The following is a 19,760-nucleotide window of genomic DNA, read 5'->3' on the forward strand; positions in this document are numbered from 1 at the left end:
ACGTAAAACTCTGCTGCCTTTTGAACCTTTGAAATTGGGGCAAGAATGAACTGAACTGAAACTAACAATAACAACTGATACAGAAATCAGGGAACGTTGCACAGGTTATTCTGACGTGGGAAGATGAGTAGGGATGTGCTCAATGACAAGGTGCCATTGCACCCCTGAAGTATCCCAGCTCCTCAGAACCGTATCTAATGGGATGCTGCTCCTACAATCACATGGCTCTGGGAAGCCAGCAGAGTAGAAAATATTTACGTATACAGTGTAGGGTTCAGCATGCCAAGTGGCATTGCACTTCACACAACCCAATTGGAAAGTGTCAGCTGCTGCCAGTAAAGGAGGCCCAAGTGCCATTCTCCCCCCACACGGGCAAAGTGTCCCATGAACTTCAAGTCAACATATTTTGTATGCCATTAGGAAGGAGTGGTAGAGGTAATATTTTCATACAAACTGAAGTAAAAGCTTTGGTAAAGACCTACTGGGTCTGGAGTGAGTTGGAGAACTTCTCTGTAGCTTGTGTGAATTGTTCAGGTAAGGCTTTTAAAATGCACATGGAGAACTCAACAAGAATTCCTGACTGGAAAGCCCACTGCACTCTACCTCTGCAGCTGTCAAAAAGCAGCCAGTGAAAAAACACATCTTTTCCTGTCACTAAGGGTAATAATTCCCTTCCCCAAGCCAGTGTGAGTAGCCCACAGTTGTTAACTAGTCTAGGCAAAACAAATATGGTTGTGTCTCTGTTTTCAGAAAATCTGACAGCACGGAAAATTGAGATTGATATTAAAGTTCCACGAAAACAGTCTAAAAAACTCGGTGGGAGAGAAAAGGAGAATAGTTTACTGGATTGGGTACAGAGAGAGAAAGGGAATAGGGAGTCAGGTAGAAGACAGTGTTTTTTTAAGCCATGAAGACACATCTGATTTTATAGATCGATTCTAGTAAGTTAAGAGCAGAAGAAACAGTAAGGGAATGAAGGACAAAAGAGCTGACTTTCGCTCTGGGAGAAGGCTAAACGAAAAAGGGCTACAATGAGTGATTTAAGTGAACGAATTAGGCAGTGCAGGCTTGGAAATTAAAGATAGGGTAAGTGGATGAATGGAAAACACTTTTCTAAAAGAACCTCAATATAAAACTTCCAGCAACTGATGCCTTAGCTAGTACCAGTATGTGGAAAATAGCATTTTTTTCAGTGCTTTCTGCTTCTTGCAGAACTTTCATAATATGAAAATCTGGCCTGTATTTTTCAAACCCCTAAATGTTAGGGGGAAAAATGTTCTCTGTCAGAGATCTTTTGATTAATGAAGAAGTGCAAGTGTAAAATAAACCATTCAGTATTGCGGAAGTATTTGTGAAATATCTGAGGCACGGAATAAAGGCCCAATCTAGATCTGCTTACAGTTCAAACCCACAACAAAGTCAGTGGAAGTTTCGAACACCTCAGAACGTATGCAGTGATTGAGCATAATGTAACGACTGAATGTCAGCCTTTGGTACTGTTAAATGGGTATTTCCCACAAATCCTGACTGCGTTCAGTTTCTGTGCTCATTTCCTGACAGAGGAAGAAGTGCCATGAGACGATCGGGGGCCTCTGTGGAAATAGGGCTAGAGATCTTGGCAAAGCAAGGTACATTCATCTGGTTTACCCCCCTGACACACACTTGGGTACCCAGAAATTATTTGTACCAGTTCAGTTTCTCTAATTGCTTTCAGATCTAGGGTAAGTTTGTTTCACTAAAATTTATCTGTCCCCAGCAATTATTCTGTTTGGTGCAGAACTTGCTTCTGGTTTAGATTTTCAGGGAAAGAAAGAAAATATATATTAAGTCTCAGTTCCTTTGGTTAGAAAATTATCCTAAGTATACATTCAGTTTAAACTGTCTGAAAGGAAAGAAGAAACTTTTCCTTGATACAGATGAATGTTTTCCCTTGTAGTTTAACAACTAGAAATTGAATGAATGTGTAATTTTAGATCCCAAATCAAATACTGAACCAAAACCAATTTCTCTGAGTCCTTTCATTACCTGAAAATAAAAGGCAGCAAAACAGCTGTCATAAACAAGTAATTATTTTAATTTTAATGCCACACTTCGTGGCCTGACAGCAAATCCCCTGGTTGCAGTCTGCCCCTTCACTTATTTGGTTTGGGAGGGAAAAAAAAAAAAAAAAGTATAAATCATGTTAAAGCAATTGCACATGTAAATGAATCCTCTGGAAACTAGATACCTTCACACTGAAATAACTAGAGGCTCTCCTTGCAGCGTTACTCCGGCGAGATCTAGAGGATGGGAATAACTGCTAAAACTCTTTGCGGAATTGCATGCTGCCGCCAAAGCAACGTGCATGGGGATTTCCAGCTCCCCGGCCTTCGGCTGTTTTGTCGGGTTTATACCGTGCTCCGCTCCCGCGGCTTGTCCGGCCGAACCCCCGGCGCTCCGAGAGGTCAGCGGGCGCGGGGGGCGCCCCACTGGCGATCGGGTGGGACCCCAGGGCGGCCGCGCCCGCCGGCAGGGGCTGAGCACCGGGGTCCCGTGAGCCCGGCGCCCCCGCAGCAACCCCCGCTCCCGGGGCCGCGGCGGCAGCGGGGCTGGGGTGGGGCGCGGGAGCCGGGTCGGGCGGCTCAGCCCCCGTGGGCAGCGGATGCGGAGCGGCCCCCGGCGCGGCCCCCGCATCGCCCCGCCGCGCCGGGGCCGGGGTACTACCGGCCACGGGGCCGGGTAGAGGGGGATTAATATATTAGCGCCGGTTGCTCCTTCCCTGCCTGGGCCCGCTCCGAGAGAGGGATTAGGGCAGCAAGCGACCACCGAATCGGGATTTGGGCGGAGGGAAGGGGGAAAGGAAGACAACGGGATGGCCGAGAGCTGCGCCAGCCGCCCGCCACAGCCCCAGTCCCCGCTGCCCCCGGGGACGCCCCCGGGGATGCGCCCGGTCTGTACGGCCCGGCCCTGCCGCGCGCCCTCTGCCAGGCGGCGGTGTGCGGGGCCCCCCCCGCCTCGGGCTCCGCAGCGGTCCCTGCTGCCGCGCCCGCAGCCGCCGGGGAGCCGCGCATCCCCCCGGGGCCGACGGCGGCTGCTCGGCACCGGCGGCTGCCCCGGCTGCTCAATCCGCTCTGGGGCTTTGCGACCCCCCGCCGCCTCCCCCGCGCCCCCGGGGCGCGGACCGGCTGTGACGGCTGGAGGCGGCCGTGGCGGCAGCAGCTCCGGGGGGCCGGGGCGGCGCATCCCCTCCGCTTGCACCTGCTCGGCATTAAGCCCGGTAAAGCTCAGCACCGGGCAGGCGCCGTCAGCAGGGAGCACCGGAACGAGAAGCTGCGCCCCCTCCCGCAAGGACGCGCGGCGCCCCGAGACCCCACCCCTCCCCGCCAGCACCGCCCCCCCCGAGGCACCGCCCGGCGGGGCGGGGCAGGGCGGGGCAAGGGGCGGTGCCCGAGGCGCGGCCGCCCGCCCGCCCGCCGCCGTCCAGTCCGGGCTTTGTCTCCGCCTTCCTCCGCCGGCGGAGCCGCGTCCCAGGGGCAGGGAGGCTGGCGGCGGGCGCCCAGGGGAGGCAGGCAGCGGCAGGCAGCGGCAGGCAGCGGCTCCCCAGTCCTCGCCGCGCACAGTCCAATGCCCGGCAGCTCGGGGCGAGGAGCGACTGCGGCTTCCTGCTGTGGCACGGCGAGTGCCTCCAGCCTAGGAGTTTTCCTGAAGCAGCCGTCACACCGGGAGCACTTTTGGTAGAGAGGGAGCAGGAGGAGACCCCGAAATGACTTACCTCCCGAGGCGCGACTGAAGGGGACTTAACTGGAGTGGAACCGTAGTGGAATTTGAGTCTGGAGAGGAGTTGCTTACGCTTTTTTTTTTAATTATTATTATTTTTTTTCCTTCTTCGCCCTGTTCCCTCCCCTCTTTTCGCCCATCATTGGAAATGAACAAATTGCATTTGCGATTCAGAAAGTAGAAATATTAAATATTCCATCCCCCGGGAAGCACACATGTAGTAATGACAAAGGATTGCAAAGGAGAGAGTGGCTCCAGTTTCCCAGAGAGATCCCCTTAAATGGATTACTAAATGGGACACTACATCAGCTAGTTCTGTCCTCTAGCTGCCTAGATACATGCACCGAAAAGGTACAGTACTCCCCCGTCCGTATCCCTATCTGATGTTTTGGGGTCGTTCGGAAAGGAAGGCTCCCGGGTCGCCCCGGCAGGCTCGGGAGGAGCGAGGATGGTGTGTCGTTTAAGGCTGGCTGCTGCTTTCTGTCTCGACAGCGTTCGCAGCGCCTCGGAAGAGGAGGAGAGCCGCCTGCAAGTGCACACGCAGGGCTTGCTGTTGCCACTTTCCAGGCATCTTGTGGCTTCGCCTTTCTTTTCTTTTTTCTTCTTTTTCTCCCCCGCACCCGCCTCAACTGCCTAACGTGCTAGCCTTCCTCCCGAGCCCCTTGGCACGGCTTGCATGCGCGGCGCTCGGGCTCACCTCCCCCTCCACACCCCCGAGCCCTGTTCGCAGCGGGCCGGCGGCAGGGGGTCGCGCCCGCCGGGGACAGGGGCCGCCGCCCGCTCACCCCGGGGCCGCCGGGCATCGTGTGGGGCTGGGGCGCGGGGGTGTCTTTGTTACAGGGACAATGTGGGCGCTCCGTGCAGAGGCGTAACCCTGCGGTCTCCGCTCTTCCATGCAGGGTAGTTGCGTTGCGGTTGATTTTTTTATTTTTATTATTTTTATTTTTTTCCAAGGCTGGGGTTGCGTTTTGGGGGAAGGGGCCAGGAACCCAGGAAACTTCTTCCGCCTCACAGCCGCTGCCTCGGGCTTTGTTCGCGATGGTGGGCTGGGGCCGCCGGTTCCCCTCCCCGCGGGCCGCAGCGGCTTTACCTCCGCCTCCCCTGCTCGGCGGAGCGGGGTCCCGCGGCCGTCCCGCAGCCCCCTGGGAGAAGGGCGGCTCTCGGGCAGGGCAGCTCCCCGCCCCCTTCTGCCGGGCGCCGTCAGCCTGTGCCCTGCGGGCTGGTGGCTCCAGCAGCCGCTTCGCGGCGGCCGGTGAGCGCAGGCAGGCGGGCCGGCCCCGCCGCCGAGCCTGGGGGAGACCGGACCCCTCAGGGCGGCCCGGCGGGCGGGAGGGGAGGCGGGGGGCACGTCGGCGCAGCCCAGCTCCTCTCCTTCCTCCCGCGCCCTCGCCCTGCCGCTCCTTCAGCCCCTCTCCTCCCCCCGGCCCAGGGGGGGAAAAAAGGAAAGTTTTTCTAAGGGGGAATAACAGGGCCGGCCGGCACAAAGGAGTTCTTGTTCGGGCAGCCTTCCCAGAGGGGCTGCGGGGAGCGCCGGGGCCGGGAAGGGGGTGCTTTCCCGCCGCTGGTGCCGAGCTGTGGAGGGATGCCGCGTAGGGGACAGGATGCTGAGGAGGGGAGGGATTTCCCCCTGAAGACGTACGCACCCGTCCCCGCGGGCAGGGAAGGCTCCCAGCTGAGGGCGAGGTGCTTTAGGAGCCGCGGCCGCCGCTCGGCACGAGCGGAATCCCGGACGCCCCCGGGCTGCGCTCCTCCGGCGGGGCCGAGGGGCGGCGGGGCTCGGGCAGACCCCGGGGCCGGCTGGGGGCCAGCGCCGCCCCGCGCTTCGAAAAGTTTGGGTCTCCTTCATCTATCACGCGTGGATAAAGTACCTGCTTCTTGCTAGGGCTCGGTTGTCCCACCGCCCCTTCCTTCCTTTTTTCCTTCCTTCCTTCCTTCCTTCCTTCCTCCTTCCTTCCTGCCCGCCCGAGGGAGGCGTTTCCCGGGGGTGGCTCCGGCCGGCGGGCGGGGGACGCGGGGCTGGAGGCCGGTCAGTCGCAGCGGAGATGCCCTTCTGCCCGCCGCCGCTGTCCTGCCCGGCTCTTCCCAGGGTGAGTCGCAAGGCGGTAATTGCTGGGGTTTTCCTTGGGCAATCGGCTCTTTCTCCATCCTTGGCTGCTTGTTCAGCGGGAAATTTGTTCTACCGTGCCTCTCCGGAGCTAATTGCTGCTTTTAGAAGTTTGCAAACATGCGCGTTTGTGCGGCGCGGATATCCAGCTGCTGTAGGCAGAAAATTATTTCACTAATAGAACGGCAGAAATAAAGGCTCTAGTTAGCTCTGTGATAAATTGTAAAAGGCGCCGATTCCTGACTCTGCAAGGTGAATGCTTGATCTTCCAAAGGGGCACACTCGGCTTGCAGGTGTTGTAAATAATGAAGAGCTAAATCCCCACAACCATTTTCTCTCACGGGGCTGCATGTGGTTGCTTGTTATTTCACATAGATTCTGCTAACTTTTGTGTAGTGTCGTCCAGCAACGATATTAATTATTACGCTGACCTCAAAGACAGTAGCTAGAGGCGTGATTTTCCCACATTCTTTGCAAAAATTCGTTCAGCGACTGCTTTTGGTTTGCATTCGTTTAATCTAAGTGTCATCCAGCGAGCCATTCTCATGCAAGTAATCTTTACTTGGCGGGCAAATCCTTTGGCCTCAATGTGAGAAAGTCCGGCAGAGACAGGCTCTTAATCACAGAACTCGTGGATATTTTGAGGAGGCTGTGCCATTTATCTCAGAGAAGTTTATGCAGCTGTTATCATGTTCCGTTGCGATTTGTTTTCATCTTGCTCTGGTTAACTTCTGGGTGTTTTGGGTTTTGGGTTTGTTTTTTTTTTCTGTAATGAGATGAATCTATTGTATTGTGAGGAAATTTGGGTCTGCTCCAGCAAACCCCTTTCTTCATGGAATTGCTTCATACGTGGTTGAAAGCAAATACTAGCTTCAGTAAGATCGGGAAGGTTTGTCACTCTTAAGAAAAAGAAAAAAGTACAGTTGCCAAGGTGTTTTACTGTCTAGGGTGTAATTTTATCCGAAAGGAACCCATTTTTAATATGGTATATTCTCATGAGGTATAAGACAAAGAGAATATATACTAACACTCTTTAAAGCCAAACAATTTCCTATGCATAGAAATGTTGATCTCTGTTCTCCACTGCTCTCTGCTGCAGAAAACCTCTGGCTTTCATGGAAGTTTTGTTCAGGAGCAGAACGCCCAGATGAAGTTTCTGTCTGAATGCTAAATGCATTTTAAAATATTAAGTAATACCATAAAGTATATTTGCAACATTTGCTTTTCATGTAGTAGGAATCAAATGGTTGAAGCATGGGTGAATATTTTCAGAGAAGATGAATCTTATGGTCCCAGATGTTCTATGTATTCTCAGTTAGTCTACATTAAATCTGTATCTTCTTACCTAATGGCAAAACCGACCTTATCAACTGAACTGATACTACTTGAACCAAAAAATAATTAGGCACAAAATCTGTGAGTTATCACGACTAGCTAACATCTCAAGCTACTTGAAGATGAAAGTGAATATTAGCCATAGTTCCCCCTTAATGTTTGTAAATAGAGGATCAAAGTTATTGGAGTTTAAGACTGAAGAAGGAGGTAGGTCCGGTAAGGATAAGGACTTGCCTTCATTGTATTTTTGAAAAGAAAAAAAAAAAAAAGGAAAGAGAAAAGGAGAGGGATCAAATTAATGACCTGTGATAAATCCAGACTAGAACTGTTTGCATCAAAAAGGAAGTAGGTGATTGTGAACTTGCTTGTGCATGTTTTGTGAAGGGAAGGGGAAATTTGTCATCTTGTTTTGAAGAGCCATACATAAATACACATGAAAGGAGTTCACATGGTTTACAGCAGGGGAGACATAAAATGTTTTAGGATTAAATTGACCTGAGCTAATACATGCCTCGCATCCAACTTGTTTGCAAGAACACATTGTTATACTACCCAAACAAATGTTTTGTGTATAGTACCTGATTCCCATACACTATAGTGGAGTGCTGAAAACAAACAACTGGGTAAATGCTGAAAAACAACATTTGACTCTATTAGATTTAGCATATGTTAGACAAAAGTTGAACTGTACTAAAACAGAAGTTTTCGCTATTCTAATTTGATCCAGGTGCCGCAGTATTTTACCTCCTACTCTTAATTTACTGAGGAGGTAAATCTTTAGCTCTTCTCCTTCCCAGTCTCTTTCACCCAAGTAAGTTTTGCTCACCCAGCAAAGCCTTGCTTGCCTGAGTAATTTTCTGAGAGTAAAGGCAGTTGTTGAAATATTACTCAAATGGGGACTTTTTTTCATGTTCAGGCCCCGATCTGAAAATACTTTTCTCTGTTGGAAATCAGTACTTGATGAGGATCTGAAGCTATGGTGCAAGTATATTTGCTGTGGACCAGCTTTCGGCATGAAGTCAGACCTCGGTCTCTGTGTTACGGAGCAAGTCGCAAATTGTGACAAGCTTTTGTCTTGATGGGGCAACAGAAAAATCACAGGAATAAGCAACGCTTTTTTTGCTGGTGACCTTTTGAGCATTTTATGCTCATTAATTCTGTGTATCGGGATTACTCTGAGGTGGGTGAGGCATACACAGAGAGCATTTTGGCAATAAGATGCGGACAGTAGTGGCATGGAGGCAGCTGCTGATCAACAGCATACTGCAGCCGTGAGCGTGTTCAAAGGCAGAAACAAGCAACTGGGGGAAAGCCTGGGCCTAAGCCTGACACCTCTCTATAGGAATGTTTTTATTTTTGGCCTGTCGCACCAGTCTCTTGAGTGAGGAACAGCTTAGATATGCGTAGGGTCAGTGAAGGCAGAACTTCTTCAGTTCAAGTGCAAACCTGGCAGACCAGAGTTTGCGTGTCTTAATTTTCTTTATATGCTGAATTGTGAAACAACTAAACTGTTACCTATGGCCATAGAAATAATGGAATGTTCACGTTTATACAGTGTTGAGGGATCTTTAATTGTCCGTGGTGAACAGTGCTTTGGTTTTGGGTCTCGACTGCAACATGGCAAGTATGGCAGCCCAGCTCCAAGGCACTGCTTTAGGATTTAAAGGGAAGAGTGCCACCTACTGTGTTGTAATGATACATATTGCATGTCCCGTGTGTCCTCTGGAGTTCCCGAGCTGCTCGTTTGCTTATCCTATTTTAGCACCTGGAAGGTGTGAAAGGATTCAAAATTAAATATGGTATGGGAACTGAGAGAGAAAAAAAACTGAAGAGGTATGCACCTACAACATCAGGGTATTCTGGAAGTCTTAAGAGGGGTTCATTGAAAGGCAGGCATAGAGGCATTTGCAGTTTTTGTTACTTCAGACTTATAAAGGCTTCTAACAGTTAATAATGGAGCCACTGGAAATAGGGAAGGGGTTGAGAGAGCTATGCCTCTCCCCATACAATAATCATATTCTCAGCTTTCATGCACCAGATGAACATAAATGGGGCTGCCAAAGTTATGCCCTCTAAAATCTAAAGTTTATCTCCAGCTATAGCTTAATAAAAAAAAGGAAGTAAGTATCACTTTTTTTAAAAAAATAAAAGCTTTCAAAAACAGAAGAGGAAAACGAGAAGAACCCAACATGAATTATCTCATAATTCACTGCAAAACCTCTTTGAGTCTTTCCCAGTATAGAACTGTAGTTATTTATCAGCCAAAAGGAGGGGTCTACTATGTTCCATATGAGCACAGAGTAATTTTTTGTATGAAAGGAATTTTTCCCCAAGCCCAAAGTGTTTCTTTAGTGGCTGAAATAGAGATGTAAAATGAAGTAGATAAACCAGCTATTAACAGAGCTGCCAGTTGCTGTATCTCTACAGTGAAGACATATGGTAATTCACTACATTCAGTGATGACCTTTCCTTTAAAAGTATTGTTAATAATAGGCATTTCTATATAAAGTATTTATGCTAGATACTTGAAATTCACATATCGTGGACTATCCCATGCCATTTTTTGGTGGTTTTTTTTTTTAGCTACTGACAAAACTGCTACCGAGGAACTTTCTGCAAATATATGGTTTTACAAGATTCATGCAATGCTGAAATTAAAGCGTTTTGGGGGGCAGATGCGCCGCATTGCAGCACATTGTGTGACATGGCAGCATGTGTGCTGTCCTTGGTATGGGGAGCCGTTGACTCCTTCTCTCTCACCCTCCCCAGGTAAAGCCGTGCCTTGACTGCACAGTAATACCCTTTGGGTGATACAGACAAAAAAAATTATACCTATGCTTTTATGATCTTTGTAGCCAGTTGTCTTTAGTGAAAACTTAATATTTGTGAAAGTGAAAAGAAAGAAATAATATTTTTATTATGCCCTTTCATTTTAGTCTGAGACCATCTAGTGGATGAGGATTATAATACTAATATTTTTGGTGGAGATAATAGCAGAAGTTTGATTATGCACTTAAAAAAAAAATATTCCTAACCCTCATCAATTTTGCAATGACCCTGACAGACTCACAGGGCCTTCTAGTAATGAAAACGTATAGAGTATACAATAGATTTGGTCAGGTGTTCCAGTTCATCACATGGGAAACGTCATTCTTATATGAATCCCCAACACAACAGGAAAAACTGTGTCCAAATATATTCCTGACTGCAGCAAACATTATTTTTACTTTCTCACCTCTGCCTGCTCATCTTCATTCAGATGTTCTATATATTGAGTATTCCTATGTATAGCTTTGATAGTCAGGTGGGAAATTTGCTATCTTGGTTCCTTCACCATTGTTCATGAACATTTATCCATTACTTGCACTAGAGACAGCTGTTGATTGAAATGTTAATGAGAATTTGAACAGTTTATAGTTCTATAGAATATTTAGTTTGAGCAGAAAAAAATGCCTGTTTTGTTGATGCCTTTCAAAATCTACTTTTTATTGGTAGATTGAGATGGATTCTATGCTAATTCCTCCTGCATTCCTGAATTATGGCCTAGCTAGGCACTGTCGCTGGGATCTTCATCTATTAATCATGGAAGCTGCTTTCTTATTCGGTTGCCATAGTTTCAGTGCCTCAGATAGTGTTGGGGTGCCTTGGGAAAGGGTTGAGATATACTTGGACTTGCAAGCCTAGCAGTTATTTTGGCAGTAGTAGAGCTCTGAAGGAACACAGAACAACATCCAACATTATTCAGAGTTGGATTAAAAGAGGAAACTTCTGGATATGTCTCTCTGGACCTTGTTATGTGAACATCCAGCTGATATTTACTCCCAAGATTTGCTTTTTGTTTGTCTTGCTGCTGAAATTGTACACTTCAGAGACTGATGGCTACCTTTACCCATTGCAAGGGCAAGAAAGGCTTTTCATTAGTTCTGCTGATAAATGGTTGGGTAAATTAGGGCATTTAGGGTTTCCTAAGCAATCCAGGTAATTTGCTTTACATTCTCTTTTAACCTAGCAACATAAAACATGACATCATGTTTGAGACTGAGTTAATGTTTATTGTTACCTTAAATTTAATAAAATGACAATAAATACCCTTTTGTTAGCAGCAGAGCAGCTTGAATTATGAAGTAGAAAAGGGGAAGTAAACTTTTTTTCAGACAGCACTAGTCCTCTTTCAGAACTGTGTTGGCATTGGCTATAGTTTTTTAATGTTTCAATATCTGTTCACAAATTCAGCATTAAAACATGCATACTTTCAGAAATGCAGAGCTGAGTAGTCAGAAATAGCTTTTTGACAAAGGAGAAAAATGGTAAAGTAGCAAATAGGTCTAACAGGAAGGTAGCTGGAAAACTGACTTGTCAATGTAGTTATGTGTAATATAAAATAATGCACAAACATCTTTCACTAAGCAAATCATGGTCTCCTTTTTCCTTTCCCATTGAGAAAAAAATTTCATCACTTCTGTGAGAGCAGAAGTAAGCCACATGTTTTAGTGGATATTTAAATCCCATTTCTTTTGCACTTTACATTACAGTGTCTCCAGAATTAAGTGATTTCCCTCCAGTTCTAATAAAGCAATTTGGTTCTTGCACAGATAAGCTTGATACATATCTTCTGTTCACAGAAAAAAAGGCCTTGAATATTCACATCAAGCAAAGAATCATGTTAAAAGCTGTGCAGTTTAGATTAAAGAATTCAGTATAATTGGAACTAATCTGGAAAATTAGTCACTTTTATACTTTCAGGTGGTTACCTTGCATTCAAAGATGAGTTTTAAAGCTTCAGCTCGGGACTTTACTACCCAATCTTTTCAATTTTTCAAGTGGGATTGACAAGCAGATTGAGAGCATGTGCCTGTTATTTGTAATCCACCCTTGGGAGCCCTACCAACTGAACAAATTAATGTCCAAAAATTTCACATGAATTTTAAAGATGACAAAGCTCTGTTTGCTGGTAGATGCACAGAAAATCCGCACTGTAATTTTATAATCTCACACAGTGTGGAAGTTTCTGGTTTATAGTTTGGCTTTTGCGCACTCAATTCTACGCACATAAATTACATGAAATTAATCCCAGCCTTTTTCCTGTCAAACTCACAGTGTGCTTGTATCTAGAAGATTGACAGTCTGATAGAAAAAAAAAATAATTTGCCCTGGTCATTTTGTAGTTCCCTTTGGAAGGGAGCTGGCAATTACATGAGAAAATTGTTACAGTGGAAAAGTTTCTTCAGTCAAAAGCTGTAGAGGTACAAATTCAGATGTCTTTTTCTTTTCAGAATTTATTGTACTTCATTTAGTTTCAGGTTAGGTATAGAATCGCTCTGTATAGAAACTAATTTAAGCAGTTCTGTAAGGTATGTTTATACTTTCTTTAACAATGATTTTTTACCGCTTATTATTTATTTTTTATCTCTAAGACACAGAGAGGTGAGTGATAAATGATTGTATAGTCACTACAGAGGCCGAGTCTTGTTCCTATTTGAGAGTAAAGATGACTTCACTTTCCTAAGTAAAGTAAGTAGGGGAAGTAGAAATCTACTGAACACCTCAGCAAGAAGTCCTTACTCAATTTATAGTTCAATATAATTCTTTCAGTTTATTTATGGTTGGTCACAAGAGTTCTGCACCCCGATGTAGCTGAATTTTAGCATCAAATGTACTAATATCATCAAGGAAAGTAAAGAATAATTTCTGGGAAAATAATTATTATATTTGTGTCCTTATATCAATGTTAGGGATTTTGCTTTGCAAGTCTTGCATATGTTGAGTAGCTTCTTACTGCCTGAATATTCCTGGAAGGCTAAAACTTGGCTGGGGCTGCATGCTTGAAAGCTGTCCCCCATTCAGCCGTACAGCTGCCTGGTCCCTGCGGCTGGTCCCCGCAGGTGGGCAGAGCGCACCCATGCCTGCTGGCCCTTCAGGGCGGGCAGATGGCGGGGTGCGATGGGAGGGCGGCCAGAGCCCTGGCCCCCCTCCACCTGGGTGTGTGTGGGAAATGCTGCAGTTGCAATTGGCACAGGCCAGGAGGATACTACTGCATCCTGTCCCAAAACGTCAGAGTAAGGAAAAAGATGAGGTGAGATGGCTTTGTGCCGCCTGGAGCTGCTTTTCTGCTGCTTGTCCTGCATGCAGAGTACAGCCTGGTGTCTGTCACCTGATGGCAAAGTAGAGGTTGAGTCCCATGGGATTATCTTTGAATAGTACTTAACTCCATGAACATGGCTAAATGCAGCCTGATATTTGATTCAAAATGCCTTTTTTACTGTATAGAGAGGATCACAGGCTGCTGAACCTCAGGTCATAGTCTTTATAGTGCTGGCTTCTCATCACAGCTCTCTAATGAAAGAAGGGCATCATGCATTAAAATCAACTTTTGAATTTAGTTTTCTGTATGAACAGAATTTAGTACTATGTGTATAAACTTCTAATAGCATTCAATGCATTTTGCTTCTGAATAACTTGTACTTATTAATTACAAACGTTCAGCTTTTGCAATTACAACTTACTGATCCTAACCATGTTAATCAGAAATTACTACAGTTAAATTAATTTTTTAAATTTGCTGTAATCTGTTGTAGGAAGGTGGTTATAAAAAAATACATTATAAGAACTGTGTCCATGCAGTAAGACTTTCTTTGACAGAAACACAATGTGCAGAACTTTTTTTCATTCTTGAAGAGAAATTAAAGTCTTTTCAGATTTTGTGAAGAAGATGATTAAATGTTTCTAGTGATTCTTTAGGATGCTTTTTCCTCAACCCCTCTCCCCTTCCACCCCCCACCCCCCCGATAAAATTGTCCTTGATTTTGAATAGGAATTTGTTTTTCTTCAAAAAGAAATTAAGAACTGAATCCTTGAAGAGCTGTTGTGGGAAGAGGAAAGATTTTTGCATGAGCTACTACACTTTTTCGTTATTATCTGCAAGGTGTTTCCTTTTAATTCTGTTGTAGGGAAGTTCAGCATGTTCAGATACACTGATTAATTCCGTCACGAGACGCGTATATTGTAGGGTGGTGTTGTCTTTTTGCTTTATCCTGTTCTAAGCATAAGACCTAGAGATACTGCCAGAACACTTCCTTTCCCAAGATAAAAAAAAAAAAAGATCCTGTTCTTGTTCAACACCATGTATAGTCCAAAAGGCAACTTTAGCCAACCTGGAGCCAGTAGCCTGAAGGTGTGAGATGAAGGCTTGTGACTGGCTGACTGAGAGAATAATGCAGTTCTGATTTGTCAGAACATTTTTCTTAGAGTACTACATGCATGTGTTAAAGTATCAGAGAAAAACTTTGAAAATAAAAGGCAAAGTGTGGAATAGAGTAAGTTCTCTGGCACATAAATTACAATTCCTTTTTGGTGCACCCTTTACATTTGTGACCAACTGTGTTCACCTGTGTTTATTGCATAAACTCTCTTGTGTAGCTGAAATCCTGGAGGTACCATCATTTGCAAAAAATAAACCCAAGTAGCACCCAACTCAAGTGTTGTTTATGTGGGAGAGTCAGTTCAGCCAGGCCCGTTCTGGTAATGTGTTGTTTCAGCTAAATGCTGATGATGTACTGCAGAAGGGTGGAAAATGTAGACTGTATAATGACTGCTAATGTCAGAGGAGGGGTCTCTAAGAACGCTTGTATTGATTTACCTTGAATAGCAAATCAGTACTTTAGACTTTTTTTTGGCCATAAATGGTCAGTAATCTGTTTCAGTCTGAAACAGATGAAAGAATTCATTGTTGTCACAGTCAAAGAACTAAAACAACTTCTCAAAACGTGGAGCACCTGCATGGATGCTTGTACCACTGTTTTTGAAGGACTAATCCTGAGCTGCTCCTTTGTGCCAGGCTCCCAAGATCCAAATATCTGCATTCCCAGGTGTAAAATTTATTCAAACAAATCACCCTACCTTACATGAATATGTCATCAGAACCAATTATATTGCTTACATAGATAACTGCAGAGGAGCTGGGCTGAGGCACAAAAATATTGGTTAGCAGGATCTAACTTTTGATCTGTTAACATCAAAAAGAAAAATGAGGGCACAGTTTTGCTTCAAATTGCATGTCTATATTTATTTCACCACGCATGGGATTTGTCTAGAAAAGCTAACCTTGGACTCATGTCACCAATATGAATAAATCTTGCTGACTTCAGTAGGTGTTGTTAATTACTAAAATACAAAATTCTTGGAGGAGATTAACTCATGAGCAAATGAATACCAAAACCATCAAGAAGGCATTGTACTGGAATAGCATCTGTACACTGAATTGATATTTTAGCTCCAAAGAGTCTAGTACTGGAAATTTTTCAACAGTAAACCAGCAGAGAACATGTTAGTAGGGGGGCTGGAGTGCTACTTCGCAGCTGCGCTGCCTACTTCTAGACAACCATCGTATGACAGCCTGCTGTAACAACTACCCGCACTTAAAAAACAGGGTTGCATAAGAATGAACACAACACATTTACCAAAATACATTTCTGGGGGGAGGGCCTTAAAGTTTTAAATGGATGGAACTTACTGAGAGAATCCATCGCATTTTCATTACATTGCTTGTCAAAGCCTGGAAGAGGGCAAGTAACTTTTCTTACCATTACATAGCCGCCTTAGAAACTGCTACAGATTTCAAGAGAGAAAGTCTTTTCACCTTTTGGCATAGTATCTAAATGCTGGGTACAGATATAACTAATTGTATACTGTCTAGAGGCACAGAAGAGGAGCTTGGTCACATTTTTGTGCTGAAAGTGAGAAATGCACGTTTTTCAAACTTTTCCAACAGCCTGTTCAACTGGGCTGTTTACATGGAGAAACCTAATAGGAAATGTTCTGTGCTTTTTCCTTTGCATGTAGCCTGCCCTCTTGTGTTTCCAAATCTCAGTGCAGACGTTTCAGGCGTCCAGATGATAACTACCGTAGTGGAAAATATGGAAGAAAAACAGGAAATGATGGACACAAGCCATGCTCTGATTTTGTGCGTGTGTGTGTGTTGTCTTGCTGTTTGCAGTATAAGAAGCAATATAGTTTTCAGCTTTCTTACACAGAGACAGAGGCATTAGAAAGTGGGTTAGCCAAACTGATGTGCAGGAAAGATCTAGGAGTGGATTCGCAGCAACGGGTAAAGGCCATAATGCATATGATTAAAGTGAGACATGCTGCCTACACAAGGAATCGCGAACAAGATTCTTTCACAGTTTTTATGTCTCAGCCATGCTTTTACAGAAAATAAATTCATGTTTAGTTTCAGTGGTTGCACAATTTTGCTCAGCCCTACAGGATAGATAAGACAATTAAACTATACAAGTGCAACTGGCTGAACACAAAATAATGCAATTTGCACTGAGCAGAAACTGTGGCTGTGCATATTAGCAAAATGGTGTCGCAGGTTAACATTCGCTTGGTCTGTCTTGAGCTCCAGTACTCTTACTGCTTAGTTCTTTAATAGTCACAGTGAAGGGAGGCTAAAAGCACAGATTAACTTAAGGCAAATTAGTTGGGTATTTTAGAGGGAAGGGAAGACAGAAAGAGATTCCATGGCCTTTAAACAATATTTTTTTTCTCCTGTTCAAACAAGAGAGTAGAAATTGCTTCAAGCAATTAAATAGTTTCTGGCAGTAGTCCTAGCACTTCCTCTTGCTTGTGTGAAGTATGTTTTCTGTAGCTCAAAAGAGTATTTAAATACTGTCTTATGTTTAAAGAACATCCAGAATTCAGAATTCTGTAAAGTTTTTGTAAGATGCAGAAAAATAGACCTCAGCAGCTGTATGTTGTCACAGTGTTTAAAAGAATAAAGAGTAATTCAAGTCATTCTTTATTTTAAAAGTGACTTAGAAATCAGCTAGAAATTGCTTTGACCCACAAATCTAAGGCCATTTTAATTTTCAATTTTTCATTCAATTTTTTTAACTTATTGAGAAATAGTGCGCATTGGGATTTGGATTTTGCCTCAGATCCGTCCCATGTGAACTCAGTGCTTATTTTAAACCGTTTCATTTGTGTCTTGCTTGAGACACTGCATCTGTCAGCCTTCATTTTCTTAACAATAGTCATGTTATGGATCTGGAACAGGTAAAATGCAGATTCTGGAATTGGTTCTGTTAGCCATTCAAGACAGACTCAGGCCCAAGTGCTCAAGTCTTAACAAAAAGAATTTGCCAGGGTTACAATGTTTCGGGTTTTTTCTTTGTGGTTTCTTTTTCAGTTTGGTTTTTTTGTTTGTTTTTGTCGTCTGTTTCTTGGGGTTTTGTTTTTTTTTTAACTTCCAAGCAAGACACCCACAGAGAGTTTTACCTGTTTTTGGTGTAATTTGGCCCCCACTCCTGCTGATCTCTGGAGATCCACACATGCTGAGAAATCATCAGAAGGGCACAGCTGGCTGATCAAGATGCCTATGCTCACATGCTGACTTTGGGCTTCTTGACTTCTCATGTGTCTTTAAATTTGTGCCTCCCCCAGATCCCTTTTACCAGGGTACAGTGGACTCCCATCTGGGGAAGACGTTTCTGAAAGGTGGTGTGTTTGTATTTGCATTTGCATCCTCTGACTGCGGTATGGACAGATTCTTGTTTCTGACCCCAGTTCACACCTTTGCCCTCTGCTCAATCCACACCTCAGCTCAGATCTGCAAGCCTGCAGGTGGTTTTAGGCAAAGCTTTGGGTAGAAAGCTGCTGTCAAGCAGCTGTCATTGTGTGTAGAAGAAAGGTGGTGTGTTCACAAAGCAAGGACCCAGTTCTTCAGTCTCGTGATCAGGACTCACTTTTTTTTAAAAAAAGTGAGTTGTGTGTGTTTAAAATGTGTCTTGGCTAAAATATAGAGAGACTTAGAACAGAAATAACACAAATGCATACTTAAATAAATCAGGCATGCCAAAATAATTATGGAAGACTCCAAGCTTTCTCTTTCCGGGTACATCATGAAGGTGATGCACTGGAAATGTATTGGTGACACATAGAAATTAATCTGCAAATAAAGATGTTGCCCAATTGCTTCACTCACACGTGTCAACTGCTGGTAAACCAGACTTTTCAGACCAGGCATTTGTTTATTTAGAATTCTACTCTGTGCAAGCTAGTTAACTTCAAGTTTGGAGAAGTTAAGACTGGAAGCCTCCAGTCCTTAGTACAAACCACAGACTCTGTAGGTATCTGTCTCGAGCCCATCTCAATACTCACTGAATAGCTTGGAAAACAGGGAGGTTGTACATTGGAGACAACGTTGGATTTTCAGTGTGACCAACACATGGTGTGAAGAGATGAAGACTGTGTTGTAGCACCAAGTCATCTTGTTGAGAGTGGTGTCTCAGCAGCCCTAGCGCTGTAGACACACTGCCAGCTCCAGCTCAAGTGTTGCTGATTCAGACAAGGAAAGGTGTTTTCTGCAACTCTGTGGTGAAATGAGTTAAGAAGAAACAGAGGTGCCACTGAGTGACAAAGCAGCTCATACTAACCACACAGATTATCTTTTAAGAAATAGGTGGGATAATCCATAAAATATTATGTAATGCTCTCATGGTGGAACCTGTGATCTCCTAGGAACATATGCAGTATTTCCATTGACATCAACAGGAGTGAAACAAGGACACTGACTTTGGCCACGGGCTTGGCTTGGAAAACGCTAAGACATCCTAAAGTCACTGCTGTCATTCTCTGCTTTCAACTCCACTGCAACCGTACAGTGTGAGACATAAAAAGATTAAACATTTTTCTGGAACCTGCAAGACTAAATGGAAAATTAAGATGTCTGCCATTAACTGCAGGAAAAAATCCTTACTTTTTATCAGTTTAAATGAAACCCTCTTCTTGAACTGAGTACTTCATACCTAATGCATACTTTTAATGTTAACTCAGCAAAGATTGGAAGCTGTGTTGTCCTGCTGAAGGATTCATTGGAGGAGAATAAGTAATAGACAATTTATCTACTTCAATATTTGTGGTGTCTTTGAAGCGTTAATAATATTTGGAAAAGTTTGTATGTCAGGTTAATGCCTGCTCTGTGAGCTTGTGAGAGAGATTGCAAGAAAGCTATGAATAATTTACAGGTTGTTGGGTTTGGTTTTTTGGTTGGTTTTTTTTTTTCCCCATAGCAAAACCACAAAGGTGGTCCAGGTTGAGGTATCACTTTATCTTGACCACATTTTTTTGACCGAAGCTTCTCTCAAAATATTTTAATGAAGATGTTTCTGATAGGTGTTCCCCAGTTAATTAAGTCGAAGTTAAAATTATGGAGGCATATTAGTGCCTTTGGTATGTGTAATCTATCAAAAACATTATCTTTGGAAAGATAACATCAAGACTGAGTGTGTCAATAAGAAACCTATAAACCTTGAAATCATGAGTGGATGCAGCTGTGGTATCATACTGCTCTTGCTGGACCACCACTGCCCCCACAAGTGGTGGGACAAACACAGATCTGCAGAGTAACTTTTGAGGAGAAAATGATTATAGGGAGCAAGACAAATAGCTGTATGGTTGATACTGAGGGGTGGATGGTTTCTAGAAACAGAGGGATTAGGAGAATAGTAGGTATGTATATCCGTACTGGTACAGAGGGAAAGCCAAAGCACTGAGGTATAGGAGGGGA

At 44.6% G+C, this 19,760-nt stretch overlaps 1 protein-coding gene across 5 annotated transcripts in view; it reads left to right on the forward strand.

Annotated features, from left to right (window-relative positions):
- Positions 1-3,553: 3,553 nt before the first annotated feature.
- SEMA6A (semaphorin 6A) overlaps positions 3,554-19,760 on the forward strand; it is a 115,723-nt gene continuing 99,516 nt past the window's right edge. For 2 of the 5 annotated variants that reach the window (XM_064439181.1, XM_064439182.1), the window contains exon 1: positions 3,556-4,107. The gene's annotated coding sequence lies outside the window, so the exon portion shown is untranslated. Of the gene's footprint in view, positions 4,108-4,989; positions 5,009-5,751; positions 5,844-19,760 lie in introns of those variants that run through there. The other 3 variants (XM_064439178.1, XM_064439180.1, XM_064439179.1) reach the window with 3 other exon arrangements.

Source organism: Phalacrocorax carbo, chromosome Z, assembly GCF_963921805.1.
Source record: "Phalacrocorax carbo chromosome Z, bPhaCar2.1, whole genome shotgun sequence".
In the NCBI taxonomy this organism is placed as follows: Eukaryota; Metazoa; Chordata; class Aves; order Suliformes; family Phalacrocoracidae; genus Phalacrocorax; species Phalacrocorax carbo.